Source organism: Garra rufa, chromosome 20, assembly GCF_049309525.1.
Source record: "Garra rufa chromosome 20, GarRuf1.0, whole genome shotgun sequence".
NCBI classification, from domain to species: domain Eukaryota; kingdom Metazoa; phylum Chordata; class Actinopteri; order Cypriniformes; family Cyprinidae; genus Garra; species Garra rufa.
Window position 1 is genome coordinate 8,229,636 of NC_133380.1, and position 15,854 is coordinate 8,245,489.

Below are 15,854 nucleotides of genomic sequence, written 5' to 3' on the forward strand. Positions count from 1 at the left end.
AAGTCCTGCACAGCTGCCAAAGGCATTTTGAGCCATTCTCCTCTTGCAGATCAGGGGTCAGGTCACTACATGATACTGGTGTAGGAAAATGTTATCTGACTCGCTCCTCCAAACACCCCAAAGTGGCACAATAATATTCAGATCTGGTGACTATGCATGCCATGGGAGATGTCCAACTTCACTTTTCTTGTTCATCAGACCACTCTGTCACCTGTCTTGCTGTGTGTACTGGTGCATTATCATCCTGATACATGGTACCACCTTCAGAGTACAATGTCTGAACCATTGGGTGCACATAGTCAACGTTCACACCTGTTCTTACTGGTGGAATGTGCAGTCAGTGAAGATTGGCCACCAGGCTGCAAAAATATAGCCATGAAACCTCCAACATTATATTGGCCAGTGTTTCAGTTTCATTGTCCAACCCCACAGAGTGGTCTTATGAACAAGAAAAGTGAAGTTGGACATCTCCCATGGCATGCATAGTCACCAGATCTGAATATTATTGTGCCACTTTGGGGTGTTTTGGAGGAGCGAGTCAGATAACATTTTCCTACACCAGTATCATGTAGTGACCTGACCCCTGATCTGCAAGAGGAGAATGGCTCAAAATGCCTTTGGCAACTGTGCAGGACTTGTATATGACAATTCCAAAGACGAAATGCTCTATTGGCCAAAAAAAGGAGGCCCAACACCATACTAACTGTGGTCTAAAACCAGGTGTTTCAGTTTTTTTGTCCAACCCCTGTATATATATATATATATATATATATGGTAACACTTTATTTTACGGTTTCTCAACTAGTTGCTTATTAGCATGCATATTAATAGAATATTAGCCATTTATTAGTACTAATTAAGCACATATTCATGCATTATTCTACATGACCTTATTCTACATCCCTAATCCTACCCAATACCTAAACTTAACTACCTAACTAAATATTAATTAGTCATAGTTAATAGTGAATAAGTGTTTCCTATTCTAAAGTGTTACCATATATATATATATATATTATTAAAATATTATTACCATTGAGTTTAATATTAAGTATAGTTGTATTGCATGTGTTTTGTGTTAAACTTGCTTTTCACTTTTTGTCTTTGGATAATTCTTATATATATATATATACATATATATTTTTTGTGTGAGGCATTATTTTATAACATGTTCTAGTTTCTGTAGATGACAAATGACTAAAAGTGATCAAGAATTATCCAAAGACAAAAAGTGAAAAGCATGTTTAACACAAAACACATGCAATACAACTATACTTAATATTACCATTGAGTGTAATTTATGATCAATCAAGCTGTAATTTTGCCTAATTCTTCAAATTGTATGTGCATTTCCAGCACAGAATGTTTTTAAACACAATATATCATTTGAGATGTGTTGGAAATATATAAAAAATTTGTGACTTTGCATGAATGCATGAAAACAAATTAAAAGAACTTATTTTTCAAAAAGTCCCAAGGGACAAAAGTGCCTATAGCTGAAGCGGCAGCCTCACATATTTCCCATAAATCAGCACAAAACGTCAAAACATACATTGTCGGCGACTTTCTCCAGTCGACTTTGTCTTTTTCCCCAACAAAAGCAGCTCTAAAGATCAGAATTTTGGGCTCATGTTCTTTTGAGACCTTCTAAATAAGACGTATAAATGGGATGATGGTACGACCACGCTCTGGACACAAAAGAGGGGGAGAGGAGAAAGAAAGGAGAGTGGGTCGCCGCCGTTTTTTCCTCCTTGTGCTTTTGAGAAGCGCAGGTTAAAAAGCAGCCTCTTTCATTGTGCCTCTCTGGGCCTAAAACAGTCCGCTTATTGTGGCGCCAAGTGAAAGGCTAGTGTGGCATTTATCTGAGAGACAAGAGGAGGGGGCAATGAAAGGAGGCCGAGCACAAAACACACTTGGAATAAAGAAATATAACAAGAGAAAGGGAATAAAAGATGTTAGCGAAGGGCCCCCTTTGCGAAAAAAAGCCGCACAAAAACGTTCCGCCACCCCCTTCAGGCAAAGAAAGACAAAGGCGAAAGACATTAAAATGTGCTATTTTCTAAGCCTGGCACACTTTTAGATTCAATCTCGATTCAGATGGACCATTCTCATTTTGTTTATGTAAGCATACGAGTGCATTAGGCGTTGTTTTCCAAAGCTGAGAATCATAACGTCAGCTCCGGAAGGTTATGGGTTTTGCTGGCACGTCCTTGAATGACTACAGGTCTTTGAAATGAGTTGGTCTTTGCAAAAAACAGTGCATCTATGGGGTTGTCATGGCTACCAGATCAGCCTGTTTTGTGCTGCGAGGAACACAACAGGTAATTCTAAGCAGCCACAGGTCCCAGTCTTGAGGTCAAAGTGAAGATGTGTTGGGAAGCAGCGGGTGCTGACAATAAGGTCGTGGTGTTTGAACTGTTTGAAGGGTTTAGGACATTCCACTGATCCAAAAAGACATCTCAGAATGATCATCTACCCATCCTGATGTTATTTTAAAACTGTGCAAGACAAACTGAGATACTTCGCACAATATCCAAGCTGTCATGGTCAAAAAATAAATAGAAAGGTACTGTAAAAGTAGCCTGTATGATTCGCGTGCCATATTTGAAGCATTACACGAATGACACAAATGCATTAGTGACTCTGGACCACAAAACCAGTCTTATGTAGCAATAGCCAAAAATACATTGCATGGGTCAAAATTATCGATTTTTCTTTTATGCCAAAAATCATTAGGATATTAAGTAAAGATCATGTTCCATGAAGATATTTTGTAAATTGGCTTCCATAAATATATCAAAACTTAATTTTTGATTAGTAATATGCACTGCTAAGAACCCTTCAGATTCCAGATCAATAGTTGTATCTCAGCAAAATATTGTCTCATCCTAACAATTCATACCATACATCTATGGAAAGCTTATTTATTCAAGTTTCATATGATGTATAAATCTCAATTTAAAAAAACTGACCCTTATGACTGGTTTTGTGGTCCAGGGTTACACTTTTCTTTTCTTTTTTCAGTTTGTGAAACTTAAATGTGACCCTGGACCACAAAACTTTTTTTGTGAACTATTTTATCATATTTTTTGAAAGCTGCATACATAAGCTTTCCATTGATGTGGACGATATTTGGCTGAGACACAACTATGTGAAAACCTGGAATATGAAAATATAAAATGTTAAGAAAATTTTAAAGTTGTCCGAATAAAGTTCTTAGCAGTACATATTACTAATTAAAAATGAAAAGTTATGAAATATATACGGTAGAAAATTTACAAAATATCTTCATGGAACATGATCTTTACTTGATATCTAAATGATTTTTGGCATAAAAGAAAAATCGATAATTTTGACCCATACAATGTATTTTTGGCTATTGCTACAAATATACTTGTGACACTTAAAACTGGTTTTGTGGTCCAGGGTCACAAATCGAAGTTGTTATTTGTTACAAATCCTCTCTGCTTTGCTACACACACACAAAAAAAAAAAAATTATAAACAAATATTTTAGTGGAAATAATATCCTAATACACTCTAAAAAATGTTTAACCAAACCTTTTGGGTAGTTTTATGTAATACTGCTGTAAATTGTTATTGTTTTTTCTAAAAAAAAAAGTTAAGTTTTTAGTTTAATTTAATTGCATTTTTTCTTTTTTTTCTGAGCAATAAATAAATATCATACATTTTTCCTGGATTTACAGAAGACACCCACTAAAATGTCATTCAGTGTAACAATCTTGTCAGGCATATTTACAACAAAAATTAATTTATGACATATTAAAATTTGAATTACTTTCACCCCAAAAACTAATTTGTTGCAATTCTACATTTTTGCATTAAAATTTAAATGCCACTATCCTAGGTTTTGCCTAGTTTACTAGTTTAAAACAAAAAAATAATTAATAGGCACCTATATTCTTTTACATATTTTAATATGTATAAGTCAGAATAAGCATGTTGTTGGAATTTTTCATTAACATTGTGTTACACTGAATGACAATGACAATTATTTCAACCAAATTTTAACATTTTATTCTTCAAAAACTTGTTTGAAACCTTCAAAGTAGACACTTTACTTACATTTAATGTGCTTTCTATTGAGATAAAATTACTTTTGTAAATTTCTTTTGACGTGGACATTAACCCACATCCTAATAAATGTTAATTTCCAGCCTATTTTGGGTTTCTTTTAAGAAAGAAATATAGCAATTTTTAACCAAAAGTTTAGTTAAATAAAACTACCCTTAAACATTTAACCCAACCGCTAGGTTTGTCTATATCACCCTATGTGTTTTTGTTAGAGTAAATAATTAAAAAATATAGTAACTATAATGTGATTTAAAATATAATTAAAAATTTAAAATGCTTATAAATAAATGTTCACCTTTTGATTTTTAGTATTGCCTCTAGTAATTATGCCTGATTTTTTATTTACAACTTATTATGGGTTTATTTTAAGCGAGCCATATAATATTTTTTTAACAATAGTTGAGTTAAATAAGACTAACCAAAGGGTTGGGTTTGAACATTTAACAACAACAACCCAATTGCTGGGTTTGTCACATATTTCACCTAGCACTGGGTTGTATTACACCCAGCATTTTTTTTTTTTTGTGGACTGTAATTGAGTTTTATTTACATCTTACACGCAATCATTCTTAGTGTTTCAAACCTAGCTACTCAAAATGTTCCTCACAAAATTACAGACAACATGAGGGTGTTTTTTCTCCATCATGTTACCACCTGGTGGCACATTCAGATGGGGCATATCGCGGAGCTCCATCTCTCAAAATGAGGACCCAGACAGGAAGAGAAGACGAAACCTTCACCTTTCAGGACATCCTGAGACCCTGCGCCTCCCTCCCCACCCCGCCAGCCACTTCACCAGCGCAGGACGGAGCACGTGGGCTCCTGCTGTCAAAAACAGGATACACACTCACCGCACGGCTGAGAAACAACGGTTAGTAGAGAAACAAGGGTGGGAAAAGGAGGCATGACGGAGGAACACCAGAAGGATATGATGGAACTGGAGAAGGATTTGGCATGTTGTGAGAGAAAATTACTTCCAGAAGTTTTCCTATGAGCTATTTAACTAAAAAATGTATTAATATTTCAGTCCAAAATGAACTTTTGATGGTACTTTTTCTGCTTTTTGAGAGCTGTCCATTATGGATGCACAATATTATCGGACTGATATCAGAAATGGCCGATAATGGCTTTAAATGTAAATATCGGCATCGGTCCGATATGAAAAAATTATGCCGATATGTCTTGCCGATAAAATAAATATTATAACTTTTTCTGCATTTTGGGAGCTGCCCATTAGGGATGCACGATATTATCAGACTGATATCAGAACTGGCCGATAATGGCTTTAAATGTAAATATCGGCATCGGTCCGATATGAAAAAAATATGCCGATATGTCTTGCCGATAAAATAAATATTATAACTTTTTCTGCATTTTGGGAGCTGCCCATTAGGGATGCACAATATAATCGGACTGATATTAGAACTGGCCGATAATGGCTTTAAATGTAATTATCGGCATCGGTCCGATATGAAAAAGTACGCCAATATGTCTTGCCGATAAGATAAATATTATAACTTTTTCTGCATTTTGGGAGCTGTCCATTAGGGATGCACAATATTATCGGACTGATATTAGAACTGGCCGATAATGGCTTTAAATGTAAATATCGGCATCGGTCCGATATGAAAAAATTATGCAGATATGTCTTGCCGATAAAATAAATATTATAACTTTTTCTGCATTTTGGGAGCTGCCCATTAGGGATGCACGATATTATCGGACTGATATTAGAACTGGCCGATAATGGCTTTAAATGTAAATATCGGCATCGATATTTTCGGTATAAAATCAATATAAAATTATGCCGATATGTCTTGCCGATAAGAGAAATATTATAACTCGTGCTCAGGATGTACTAGTGAAAAGTTGACATCACCAATGTTTTTGGTTGTGACATAGTGATGAATATATGAGTATCGGTATCTGCAAAAATTAGATGAAAAATATCGGCATACTGTCCATGCATGTCCAAATCCATGCAACTTTGGATTTGAAATAAATGAGGCAAAATGGTTATTTATGACCCCTAGACCACAACAACATAAATCATATGAAATCTGAATAAATAAATGTTCCATTGATGTATGGTTTGTTAGGATAAGACATTATTTAGCCGATATACAACTGTTTGAATATCTGGAATCTGAGAGTGCAAAAAAACTAAATATTAAGAAAATCCTCTATAAAGTTGTCCAAATAAAATTCTTGGCTATGCATATTACTAATCAAAAATTAAGTTTTGATATATTTACAGTAATAAATTCACAAAATATTTTCATGGAACATGATGTTTACTCGGCATAAAAGAAAAATCTATCATTTTGACCCATACAATGTATTTTTGGCTATTGCTACAAATATACCTGTGCTACTTAAGACTGGTTTTGTAGTCCAGGGTCACATTTACATATTTTTGTGAACTGTTTTTTAAAAAGCATGTGCTGCATGCATTTAACTCTCAAAAAAGCGGGAAAAGCATTGGTCCTGAGCTGGTCAAACCCAAACAACCTCTAATCATTTCGAAAAACGGTGAACAAACAAGCCAGAGTGAACGCAGCAAGGAAAGAGTGATTGGAAAAAGTGTCACTGTGAACAAATGTTGAGCTTGTGTTTTAAAAGCCACATCAGTATGCAGTATCACACTTTCTGATAACATCTCCGAGATGCTCCTCAAACATCTCACACAAGTAGAGGCGAGAAATACACACACTTCCACTTGCATACAAACACAACCTCCCCCCCATTTCTACAAAAACCTACCTACATTTTTTTATTTTTGTTAAGCGCAAGCATTAATTATCACGTTGCTTAAATCAGCAGTAAAGTTATGTTTTTGCAAGTTTTTTTTTTTATATTACAGATATACTCTGCAGTCGCTCTTCCAAACACAAACTTTTTAGAAAGTCTTTAACTTATGCATTTAATGCCCAAGCCTGAAAACACACACAAAAAAAGTGGTTAATCTGTAGAGAGGTGATATTTGTCAGCGCTTACGTACAGTGACATAAATTGTCAGCTTTCTGGCAAAGGCGTTTCCCCCCACGCTTTCACTACATTAAATTGCTTTCTCTGTAAGTTGTAACTGATACATTTCTGTGATTCTACGTTAGTGATGAGTCAACTGGGAATCTGACGAGGAACTAAAGGTGTTATTTATCTTTCATTGAAAGGCTCAGGTGTCATTTGACATTAGGGAACCATTTCAGAAGTTTTTGTAAATATTGAGGTCTGCAATATAAAAATACAATTTTGTAAAATCGATCAACAGTCAAATCAAAAATTATGACACCAGATGTCATTTTTTATATATTTTTTACTAGTGGATGCAGGACACTATAAAGTAACCAGTAAAACTGATAAAAATTGGGATCAAAAATTTGATTTGACACTTTGACCTGACCATGTTTTGTTACATACCTTTCTATCAAAGTTATCTGACATTATCTACACTCTTAAAAATAAAGGTGCTTCACGATGCCATAGAAACTGTCTAAATGGTTCCATAAAGAACCTTTAACATCTGAAGAACCTTTCTGTTTCACAAAAGGTTCTTTGTAGAAACTATAAAAAGGTAAGAAAGAGATGGTTCTTTAAAGAACCTTTGACTGAATGTTTTTTGTGGGACCAAAAATGGTTCTTCTATGGCATTGCTTAAACCTTTAAAAGCACCTTTATTTTTAAGAGTGTAGATGAATTTGTTCTGACACAGTTTAACTTGAGTTCTTGTCATATCTTCTAAACTACAAAGAATAAACTGTGAGAAATGTTAAAGGCGTCTGAAAAAAAATTAGGTTTGACCGTACATGTAAAAAGAGTGCAAACATTTATGTAGAGCTTCAACCTGAATGTATTTTCAGCTATTGAAAGAAACTCTCCCAACACAAAGTACAACTAAAATTTCCTCCGGTCACCTTGCGAACCTCAAAATAACTGTCATTATTCCAGTTCCCCAGTGCAATCTGTGGACTGTTTGTTTGAGGGTGAATTAATATATAACAATCCTTGATTAATTTGTAAAGAAACAAATCATGAGGCTACGGTGGTCTATTAAAATATCAACCCGCAGGAACACTACGCTGTGTTCTCAAAAGTCACAGCGGAGGCCAGTGCAGTTCATGCAAATAACTGCGGGACTATTTCCTGGTCACATTCATTACAACTGAAAGCGGCCTTACTGTATTAGAATGACAGTTTATCCGACAGTGAGTGAACATGGCAAGCCATTTGTGTTTTTACACATGACAAACAAACAAATGAAGCCCACACAAATCTGTTGACAATATTTGCACTGACGTTATTATTCAGATAAATGTAAATGATTAAACAGAATAGAATATTACATTTCATGTGGGGGTTTTTTTTAAAGTTTGTCCTGCGAAGACATATTGGGAAATGATTTACATGCAAATTAGATTTATTAAAAAAAAATTCTGTAGGAGATAAAAACTTTGAAACAAAGGTGTAGAAAGGTTGAATAACGTTTCACTATATTTTCCAGATTCTACAACCTATAAACTTAAGCCATGGGAACATTTCTATTACTAAACAAGATTTGAATAGCGCATTTATGTTTGCTTTCCTTTGTCTCCTTTCAATTTTCATTTCATTCAGCGCAATTCTTCCCCTAATTTAAACAATTATACATTCAGGGTATAAATCCACCCTGCAATTTGCCCCTGAAAACTTTTATGTGAAAACCTTTGTTTAAGCTCACACCCAAACCAGCATATTCAGTCCAAATCAAAGTCATGTTCAAGCTTGCATCACATGAAACTTCACCTTTTGCCCATCACACACTTTAATAAATCTGAGAACACGGTGAAGAACAAACACGCATGCTAAATAAATTCAAAAGTCCAGTCACAGCATGAAGGACTAAACCTGTTTGGCGTTACCCAACTCAAAATGATCAGATCTAAAATTCAATATAATATAACATCATATAATTTAGTATTAATTTAGCACAAAAATAATACGCGCCGCCAAAATTAAATAAAGATGCAAAGAAAAATACGTTTATAATATGCAATATAACTTAGAAAGCACTAAAAGCAATTTAAAAACAAAAAGTAAAAGCCTAAAAAACTTGAACACAACGGCAAAGCGCAAAAGGTTGCAAAGCAAGTCTTACCTAAAGCAGAGTTCACTGTTATGACAAAAGACAGAGAGGGATGGTCGTTTTGATGGGCGGCTGTCAGATTGTGCTGCAACTTTCTCTGTTCTAATGCTCTAATGGAGGCCTGTCTAATTTCCGCTGTGGGTCTGAGCTCATCTAATGGCAAAGAGGGTAGGTGGTACAAAATCTGGAGGTTTTTGGGAACATGTAGGCGAAGAGTGAAAGTCTCATGGCACTTTCCAGTTGCCACCTCTCACGTGCGGAAAGCGATTTAACCATTCCGGACGAGATAACTTGCCATTAGGAATTATTTATAGACGGTTTCTTTGTTCAAACGTGCTAAAGATTTAAGACGGATCTACAAAAATGTGTGCAATGGAGTAAATGTTTTGCTTAGACATGCATTTAAAGCTTTGCAACAAGACAAAACTTTTTGAACTCTAAGTAAGCATTTACAAACCCTACAAAGAGTTAGAAAGCAACCCAAGGTCTTTACAGACCAAATTACATTTCACATTTCTGACAGGGCCCCAAAACACTAAGCTCTTTGACTCCAAAACGCAAGCAGCTGAGCAGAACGCAGTCAGCGAGGTGCATTCAAAGCGTGAAGATGATTTGATGGACAGCCGCAGTGATCGAACGCATTTATCAGCGCGAGTGTCTCTGGCCCGCTCTGTTTGATTTCATTGATGTTGTGGCGAGCCCTGAAAAACTAACTTAACAAGCTATTGTTGTCTCCCTCTCATCAAACCCCGGCTCAATAGGACACATGAAACAATGCGGACCCGAACAGAAGAGGTCGAAGTTTGAATAACACAAAGAATAGACTTTTGTTCACTCGCCTGTCCTAGCTAAACTCTCTAGCCTCTGGGAAATAATGTCACGAGGTTGTCCGTCAGTCTGTCAGCGCTGCAAAGGTCTCAGCACAACTTGTGAAACTTTTTTGCATCGTGACGCCTTTAGATGGCAAATGTTAGTAGAATTATTTAGCTAAAAACATGACAGGTGACCAAAAAAACAAACCAAGTGTAAGCTATTGCTTTATTTAGAGTGTAATAGGGTTGTCACTAATGATTATTTTGGTAATCGAGTAATCAGTTGATTATTTTGACGATTAATAGAGTTATTAATCATTAGAATTCATTTTGTAATAATCAAAATAGACCTAAGTGAACAATAGTCTTTAAAATGACTAAAATACATATATAACGATTGTTTTTACACTTTAGTACACAATCTAATCCTAGTTAAATATTAACTAAACATCATTTATTTAAATATCAATGTATCCTTAAAAATCTGGCCACTTCTTTAGACAGAAATGCTACAGCCAGTGTAATTTTGTGAATATGTGGATGTCAAAACGTGTAAACTTAGAGTGACTGTATGAGCTTTTATTTTGAAATCATGATGGATTCCGGTATTTTACCTGTTGTTCCACATGAGGAAAATGGAGTCCAGGATTTTTTTTAAATCGAGTACTCGATTAAATCAGCCCTAAATTGTTCAATATACTGGTCAGGGCAATTAACTGGATCAATCGAGTACTCATTTTGACGATTAATCGAGTTATTAATCATTAGAATTCATTTTGTAATAATCAAAATAGTCCTAAGTGAACAATAGTCTTTAAAATGACTAAAATACATACATAACGATTGTTTTTACACTTTAGTACACAATCTAATCCTAGTTAAATATTAACTAAACATCATTTATTCAAATATCAATGTATTCTTAAAAATCTGGCCACAGAAATGCTACAGCCAGTGTAATTTTGTGAATATGTGGATGTCAAAACGTGTAAACTTAGAGTGACTGTATGAGCTTTTATTTTGAAATCACGATGGATTCAGGTATTTTACCTGTTGTTCCACATGAGCAAAATGGAGTCCAGCATTTTTTTTTAAATCGAGTACTCGATTAAATCAGCCCTAAATTGTGCAATTAACTGGTCAGGGCAATTAACTGGATCAATCGAGTACTCAGTTGATTATTTTGACGATTAATCGAGTTATTAATCATTAGAATTCATTTTGTAATAATCAAAATAGACCTAAGTGAACAACAGGCTTTAAAATGACTAAAATACATATACAATAGCAACGAAGCAATTAAAATTAGTTCAAATAAAGTATCAAAAGCAGTATCACTGCGCAAAACTTAAAATACATCATGTATTATAAACAAAAGAACTAATGTTCTTGTTTCTAAACTAATATTCGATTATCAATGTATTCTTTAAAATCTGGCCACTTCTTTAGACAGAAATGCTACAGCCACTGTAATTTCTTGAATATGTGGATGTCAAAACGTGTAAACTTAAAGTAATTCTATGAGATTTTATTTTGAAATCGCGATGGATTCTCTGTGAAATGCAGCACTTCAGTATTTTGCCGGTTATTCGACACAAGCAAAATGGAGTCCAGGAATTTTTTTTAAATCGTGTGCTCGATTAAATCAGCCCTAAATTGTTGAATCGAGTACTCAGTTGATTATTTTGACGATTATACTCAAAATAGACCTAAAATAGACCTAAGTAAACAATAGGCTTTAAAACTACTAAAAATACATATATAATAGCAACGAGGCAAATAACAAATGCCTGCAGAGGGCGCCAACGCCCTGACGATTGTTTTTAAACTTCTAATCCTTGTTTAATATTAACTAAACATCATTTAATTAAAATTATCAATATAATTTTTTATATTTTGCCTCTTCTTTAGACAGAAATTCTACAGCCACTGTAATTTCTTGAATATGTGGATGTCAAAACGTGTAAACTCAAAATAATTGTATGAGCTTTTATTTTGAAATCGCGATGGATTCCTGGGGGAACGCAGCACTTGCGATATTTTGCCAGTTATTCGACACAATCAAAATGGAGTTTAATACTTTATCATAAATGTGCCGCCAAAATGAAATAAAGATGCTAAGAAAAACAAAATGTTTATAATATGCAATATAACGAAGAAAGCACTTAAAGCAATTAAAAAAAAATCCAGGAGTCCAGGATTTTTTTTTAATTCGAGCACTTGATTAAATCAGCCCTAAATTGTTCAACATACTGGTCAGGGCAATTAACTGGATGATACTAGTCCACTTTAAAGTGCATTTGGACTAATAATAGAAGTGTTATTTTCTCCTTGCATGAACTTAAGCTTTTTTTTTAAAGAGTAATCATTCCCAAAAAAAATTATGTAAAATAAGTAGGTTTCTTCTCATCTCAGCTTTTCGCTGTCAAAACTGTATTCCGACAACGACCGTACTTTGATCTAGATATCAGTCATTGGAAAACCCCCATCAGTTGGCCACTAGAAACTAGACCAGGTCTCAAAAAGCTATTAAACAACCTGATTTCAGTATGTTTGCCCTCCAAAGTGCTGCATTAGAAATGTAAGCCTTGACTGAACCACAGAGTTTGTATAAATCAGCTTGTGAAGTGATCTGGGCTCAAGACCGGATGTATAGACGCACTGACAGCTAGAGAGAAGCACCACTGGTTTCCTGACCTCTCAAACCTCTCAAAGAGATGGAGCTGAAACAGAGAAGGATGCAAAGAAGGAAAATAAGGCATAGCGTAAACATAAGACGAGGGGAAAAAGCAAAAGGTCAGAGACTCCCTACTGACAGGCGGCTTTGTGCAGAGTCAGCCACTGTGAAGCCAAACACTCGCGGCCACTTCGCCAACTTCCCATTTAATGATCCGTCGACATGCCCGCTCACAATGGAGGTGCACAACTCAGGTGGCTGGATGTTCTTGGCGGGATAAAAGCAGGATATGCTGCCTGCACCGGCACGACTGGCTTATTTAACCACGCAGACACAAACGGCGACAATGAAATGTCTACTTAGAACTCATTATCAAAGTTTAACACCTATTCAGCAAATGCGCCACAGTCGGTCTGCCCTGAGGAGCTCTGCTTTCTGGTTATTCCGGAAGGCTGATATTCTTTAACAGAGAGATCAACAGCTCACTTCACACAGAAAATCTGTCAGACCTGTCGGCTGCCTGAAGAGCAACTCTTAGCAGGGCTCCAAATTACAAAAACAACAAACAAAACAAAAACAAACATTTAGATGCAATAAAAACAGAGTGTCTATTGAAATCAGAGAATTAACAACACACACTTCAACTACTGATGTAAAGAGATAGACAGATTTTATATTAACACATTTTATGTAATTATATATATGCATATGTGCATATGTACATATGTGTGTGTTTTGGAAAATAGAATATAAGATTACATATAAAACTACAAAAGTAAATGATATATGAAATGCTATTTAATTCTAAAATGATTTTTTAAATAATTAGAAAAACTAATATATATTTATTTATATATTTAGCTGTCATTAAACTATTAAATTACCATAATATTGGCCACCTGCTCTTTAGATAGCGCCATTGAAAGGCCCATATCAGTCAACCACTACAAATGTGAGCTGCTAATTTATTTAATTTCCTTCATTTTATGCTAATTGTGCATGTACTTTTAAGCACAAGAATGATCACATTAACCTATTACTCAGTGGTCAGTTCATATTCAGAAATGAGTGATTAAACAATCCAAACAAGGCAATCTAACTTTCAAAAACAGAATTTAAAAATGCATTTAATTTGTTTATACCTCGTGTGTGAGGTAAAACGAACATATCTGCAAATGCGTTCTTACAAACTGCTGATTTTCATATTCAACATTACAAGTTTGTGTGAAATTGAGTAGGAACTTCTTTGAAAATAAAATAAGAACTTAGTTTCGAAACGTACAGTGAATTGGTGCAGTGGCCTTGAGAGGACATTAAATGGATTTGAGCTCAGCTCACATCAATAGTACTTAAGTACGGACTGAAAGCAGGTTGTCATTTCCTATCCAACCGTATGAGCTAACGTGCTGTTCTGACACACACACACCACAGAACAGTTTCAGGTGAGAAACAAATTCGTTTGATACATAAATAGCAGTCAAAGTGAGTTTTGTTTGCTCTGCAGGTTCTCAAAACCGGGCCATTTTGACTTTACGGATGCGTAAAACGCTCGGTAAGGTGATTCAGGTAAATGATAGGCTAGTGAATCAAAATCCTCGTCCCAATGATCTACTTTTGTTAGTTTGTTATATCTCTCAACAACAGAGAAACAAACGTGTCTAACGTGCCAAACACTCGTGCGTAAAGTTTCAAACAAAGCGCCATTTGCCCACTTACCAACTCCAAAAGCACTGTGCGCTGCGCTTTGCGCTCCCCAAACTTTATTCCTCCAGTCTTTCCGTAGTCTCTGGGCCCGCAGAATCGATAACGCCGCATGCAAAATGTGGTTTCTCCTCGTGTCAATGAATAATACGCCTCTATCAGCGGCTTCACAGCACAACCTGAGACTCCAAGCGCACAGCTGATGAATGCGTCGCACTCGCGCCGATCCAGCCTCCCTTCACTCCAGAATGACTTTCTGGTGTTCAGTTTCCAACATTCTCGGTCCCTGCTGCCTGTCATTCACCTCCCTCTTAAAGGGAAAGCTCTTCTTTCTGGGTTTCCCTTGGCGAGAGAAAAAATGCTGGGATCCTTGAAGGGGGGAAAGGGAGATGCTCTATTCATGAGTACCTGCTGTTTCAAGTTCAGCTTTTTTGCATTTTAATTTAAACTGCTTAAATTTCAGTTTGACACAAATTCATAATATGGCTGTAAATAATGTTTTATGGACTTTTATAAAACATTCGTGCTTTTTTGTCCGTTTTCAAGCTAAATAAGTAGCTCAAGTTCAGAATTAAGCTTGAAGGTCATTTTATCCTTTGGTTAATGCAGCTTTATAAGAAAAAGCATATGACAACATGCATTTTTTTACTTTTTATTTAGAATAAAATATTGCATTTCAATTGAAACAGTTTAAATTTCAGTCTAATTCTGATTGTAAATGATGTCGTATGGACTTTAATGCTTTTTTGTCAGTTTCCAAGCCAAAAAAGCACCTTGAATTCAGATTTAAAGCTTTGTTTAGTGTAGCATTAATGCACATAATTAAAAAAAAAATCCACAAATGCAGAGTTGCACAAATGCTAAAGCATTATTATGCTTTTTATTTTCAAAAAAATATTGAATTTTAATTGAAATCATTTCAGTTTCAGCCTAATTCTGACATGAAAAATATGTTGGTATGTGATCTGGAATGTGTTGTCTGGATTTTTATGAATCTTTAGTGCTTTTCATGTTAGTTATCAAGCCAAAAAAAGCACCTCAAGTTCACAATTAAAGTTTTAATGTCATTTTATGCTTTGTTTATTGTAGCTTTAATGCACACAATTAAGAAAATATCCACAAATGCAGAATTTCGGACAAGGCACATGGTAATATGCATTTTTATACTTTTTATTTGAATTTCCATTTAAATAATTTCAGTTTCAACCTAATTCTGACATAAAAACATGGTGGTATGTGATCTAGAATGAGTTGTATGGACTTTTATGAAACTTTAGGGCTTTTTTTCAGTTTTCAAAAGACTTTCAAAAGTCAAAAGCAACTGAGACAAGAGTGAGCAAATAATGTTTTTTGGGGTTAATATACTCCTTAAAAGGTACATATATATATATATTGCATGTCATCTAATGAAGCAAGACAAAACATAAACAAAGATTATGGCGGAAAAA

General features: G+C 35.1%; 1 protein-coding gene across 2 annotated transcripts in view; it reads right to left on the bottom strand.

The window, feature by feature from the left end:
* sox13 (SRY-box transcription factor 13) overlaps nucleotides 1-14,632 on the bottom strand; it is a 50,305-nt gene extending 35,673 nt beyond the window's left edge. For both annotated transcript variants that reach the window (XM_073826155.1, XM_073826154.1), the window contains exon 1: nucleotides 14,422-14,632. The gene's annotated coding sequence lies outside the window, so the exon portion shown is untranslated. The remainder of the gene's footprint in view (nucleotides 1-14,421) is intronic.
* Between the last annotated feature and the right edge of the window lie 1,222 nt (nucleotides 14,633-15,854).